This window comes from Suncus etruscus, chromosome 5 (genome assembly GCF_024139225.1).
Source record: "Suncus etruscus isolate mSunEtr1 chromosome 5, mSunEtr1.pri.cur, whole genome shotgun sequence".
Classification (NCBI taxonomy): domain Eukaryota; kingdom Metazoa; phylum Chordata; class Mammalia; order Eulipotyphla; family Soricidae; genus Suncus; species Suncus etruscus.
This window is the reverse complement of record NC_064852.1, coordinates 64,356,093-64,361,016: the sequence shown is the minus strand read 5'-3', so window position 1 is coordinate 64,361,016 and position 4,924 is coordinate 64,356,093.

Genomic DNA, 4,924 nt, shown 5'->3' with positions numbered 1-4,924 from the left:
GGGTTATATATAATAGGAGGAACATTATACAAGATAGACATGATGTATATTAAAGATGAACATTGAAGTGGCCAACACATATACTCATGCACACACATATAGACAGACACTGAGGACTGATTCACAGGTTACAGTTGAAAAGCTCACCCAGGTGGAATGGGTCAGAATCCTTAAAAATATAAAGCCAGCAAGTCATATATATATAGGTTTTCTATTTTCTAGGCCAATCATCATTGTTGAGGTAAACTTTAAGCAATAAGGTAATGAGCACTGTAAGAGGAGTCTACACCATAAAGAATTATCTAGGGGCCGGGCGGTGGCGCTAAAGGTAAGGTGCCTGCCTTGCCTGCGCTAGCCTTGGACAGACCGCGGTTCGATCCCCCGGTGTCCCATATGGTCCCCCAAGCCAGGAGCAACTTCTGAGCACATAACCAGGAGTAACCCCTGAGCATTACCGGGTGTGGCCCAAAAATCAAAAAAAAAAAAAAAAAGAATTATCTAGAGTGTCTTGAGCATCCAAGTTCCTTTCCTGAAAGCAAACTAAAATCATGAAGATTATGGTATAATGGTAAACTACCTACCACTGAAAACAGATTACAATAGCATATTTAGTGAATGAGCTCTGTAGCAGGAGTATATGGTGTGCAGTTACATATTCCATTATTAATCTGTGTGCATAAACTTTACATTATATTAGCAAATATAATCAAGTAGAAAGTGGATAGACTAAAATCTTGTCATGACATTATCTTAATGAGCACTGTCTCCTGAGTCTAATATAGTATAGCTTTGCAATGTGGAACTAGAGCAACCAACCTATATTTCCAAGTCAAGGAGTTATCATAGACATAGTAAAATTAAGGCATTATTATTTCTTTATTTCTTTATTTCTTTTTTTTTTTTTTTTTTTTGGTTTTTGGGCCACACATGGTAACGCTCAGGGGTTACTCCTGGCTATGCGCTCTGAAGTCGCTCCTGGCTTGAGGGACCATATGGGACACAGGGGGATCGAACCGTGGTCCGTCCTAGGCTAGCGCTGGCAAGGCAGACACCTTACCTCTAGCACCACCGCGTCGGCCCCTTCTTTCTTTCTTTCTTCTTCTTTCTTTCTTTCTTTCTTTCTTTTTCTTTCTTTCTTTTCTTTTCTTTCTTTTCTTTCTTTCTTTCTTTCTTTTCTTCTTTTTTCTTTCTTTCTTTCTTTCTTTCTTTCTTTCTTTCTTTCTTTCTTTCTTTCTTTCTTCCTTCCTTCCTTCCTTCCTTCCTACCTTCCTTCCTACTTCCTTTCTTCCTTTCTTTTTTCTTTCTTCTTCTTTCTTTCTTTCTTTCTTTCTCTCTCTCTTTCTTTCTTTCTTTCTTTCTTTCTCTTTCTTTCTTTCTTTTTCTTCTTCTTTCTTCTTTCTTTCTTTCTTCTTTCTTTTTTGGTTGTTGGGTCACACTCAGCAGCATTCAGGGGTTACTCCTGGCTCTATGCTCAGAAATCACCCCTGGCAGGCACAGAGGACTGTATGGGATGCCAGGATTCGAACCACCGTCCTTCTGCTTGAAAGGCAAACGCCTTACCTCCATGCTATCTCTCCGGCCCCCATTATTATTTCTTATAGGAAGTACTGTAGTGAGATTCCATGTCTTCCAAATGCATTCTGCACCAGTTTCTGTGGATAAAAGCATTAGATAATAATATATACTATATAATATATATCTATAATAAAAGCATTATTATAGATATCTATAAAGAATCGATAATTGGACAACTGCTTAATCTAAACAGCTATATCTGTTGCCGAAGGTCACTTTGAAGTATAAAAGAGAATACGAGTTTTTGTGTTTCCCCTATTCTACTCAGTTGCTTCTCTTTTCCTCTATATATTCTGGGGCTAGTGGCGTTCAGGCCAACTACCAATTGTATAATTGTTTTTTGAGTAGTTCTTTTCAGGTCAGTTTGGTTAGTGAAAATATTGCAAGTTCTTTTTTGTCCAAGAATGTTTTTAATCCTCTCTCACATGTAAATGAGATGTTTTGCTGAGTAGTGGACTCCAGGATGAAAGTTTCTTTCATTCAGTACTTTGAATATGTCATTCCACTCTTTTCTTGCCTGGATTGTTTCAAATGGAAGATCTGGTTTGATTCTTAAGTTGTTTTTTTTATACTTGAGGTTTCTTTTTTCTTCCTTACTGCTTTAAAGATTCCATCTCACAGGCAGGTGCGGTGGTGCAAGCAGTAAGCCTTGTTGCACGTGGCTGGCCTAGGATGGACCGCGATTCGATCCCCTGGTGTCCCATATGGTCCCCAAGCCAGGAGAGATTTCTGAGAGCAGAGCCAGGAGTAATCCCTGAGCATCACCAGGTGAGCCCCCCCCCAAAAAAAAAAAAAGGAAAAAGAAAAAGACTCCATCTTTGTATTTTTGGCATTTGGATTATTAAGTGTCTTGGTGTTGTTCTGTTAGGATCTATTTTGTTTGACACTCTTTTAGCCTCTTGAATTTGCAGAGAAACCTCTTTCCCAAGGGTGGGAAAGTTCTCTACTATTATCTCCCTCACTACTTGTTCTTCCCTTTTCCCGTTTCCTTCCCTTCTGGTATTCCTATAATACTGAGATTATTTCTCATCTTTGTTCACTAAGTACCTTACATTTTCTTCCAGTGTTTTTTTCTCTCCTTTCTTTTTTGACTTCTGTCTTGTAATTTGTCTTCAAGTTCGTCTGTGAGATACTCCACTTGTGTAATTCTACTATTACGGATTGCTAACATGTTTTTTAGTTCCTTCAGTTCCATTTGTATAGATTCTCTTATTTTCTGAAAGAGGTCTTCTTTAAGTTGGTTATTTATCTATAGATTTCTTAATTTTATAGACCAATGATTCTTTGATTTCCATTGCTAAACTATTAAGTGTTGATTTTAGGTCCTCATTTAAGGTTCATGTGTTTGGGTGGACTTGTAGATTTGCCAGGATTTCTCTCCATATTCCCCTCCCCCTGTCTTCCTTAGCTTTCCCATTGTTTTTTGTAATTAGTGGTTTGGAATGCTGGAGTATCAAGTGTTTAAGAAAGGGATCTATTGAGTTGTTTATATGAAATGTGGCTCCAGGTATATCTTGATAAAAATTAAAATGATGTTAGTGCTTCTGTGCTGTTTGGTAAATGGAGTGCTGATGGGAAGGAGGGAGGTTTCCCTACTGTCTCCCAGACACAAACCTGGCTGGCCCCAAAGGGTAGGCTATCAGTGATGGCATTGGAACCCAGGAGGAGGCAGAAAGAAGGCTGCAAAGGAGGCCCCTTTTGCGCTGGATGGAGGGGATTAGGTCAAAGTTCTAGTCTTAAATGCAAAGCCACTCTCTGAACCTATGTCCAAGACAAAAGACTGATATTTGCTGGTATGGGCAGCCTTCAGGAGCTTCTTGGGAAAAGACCTCATTAAATGGTAGGAAAATCCCAGAGCTCAGTGATTGAGAGCAGAAATAACAAGGCGATGTCCTCACTGCTGGCAAAAAATGCACAAACAGGCCACCAAGAGAAATTAAAGCAGTGATTTTATTGCCAAAAATAGGAACCAGGATGAGCTGAACAAGTGAGCTAGATCCTTATCTACCATAGCAAGTCACTATAGGGAATATCTTTGGTTGGAAGTCAAGATACAATGATCTAAAAAGCATATCCAGCATACAAGAGACCCCAGGGAATGATCTGAGGATAGAGGTGGTTTTGAAGAACAGGAGTCAATGAGAGTCAACCAGTCAACTACAGACCTTTCATTACAAACACTGCTAGGCCATTCAAATTTTAAAGCACATAAAGTTCCACTGTGATTTAAATTTTTAATGAAATGTTTAATTCATTAAAAAGTCAAAGTCCAATTGACTACTAAAACATGAATTATATATAATAGTATTTCTCCACTGTTAATACATAGTATCAGCTTCGGTGTTTTTTGTTTTGTTTTTGTTTTTGTTTTTGAGTCACACTCAGTGGCACTCAGGGGTTACTCCTGGATCTGTGCTCAGAAATTGCTCCTGATAGGCACAGGGGGACTATATGGGATGTCGCATCCATCAGCTGCGTGCAAGGCAAACACCCTACCACTGTGTTATCTCTCCAGCTCCAGCTTCTGTGGTTTTTATAACATTTATAAGATAGCTTCTAGACAGAGGTAAATCTTATACTTTAGTTACCTAGATTTAGATTTCTGTATGATAATCCTCCCAATCTAGAACATACTTTCTCCCCACCCAATTTTTGTGACTTAAACCAGAATGGAGTCACTCAATTGACAAGTTTTTTTCTTGGTGGTACATAAACTACAGTGACATCTTCTACGAAATGGTGTGAATAAGAAATGATCTGCTGCATCTTTTTCTGCCACTTTGCCCTTCTCACTCTTGCCTCTGCCCACTATTGGTCCCTGGGGTCTTTTCTTTAACTATATAAAGACTCTGGACCCTTACGGGTGCTGAAAGCACTCTGTACCCATCCAGGCAGCTCTCATAAGGTGATTCCTTCTGAACACATAGTCTTATGTAAGTTCTGGAGAAGCTTGTTACCACCCCCACGAAAATCCAGACTCTCTTCTGAGCCTTAACAAAATTATTTCTATTACTCAGTTTTATTGTCATCCAAATACTTACTCTTTTATTTCCATTTGTCTCTTTCCCCACTACAGAAAGCGAACTTACACGAAGGTAGAGACCTTCCCTACTATTCAATGTCATGCCAGCACCTAGAACTGAAACTGAGCATGAGGGTCTGCAATGATTTCTAGAATGAGTATTTTATTTTATTTATTTTTTGTCCCACATCTGAAAGAGTGTGAAATATAAACAAAAACATTTTGATTATTACATGAGAGAATAATAAGAATTGCGTTAGTTTTTTTTTTTAATTTTTATTTATATTTAAAAAAAACCACCAGTGCAACATTCCCATCACCAATATC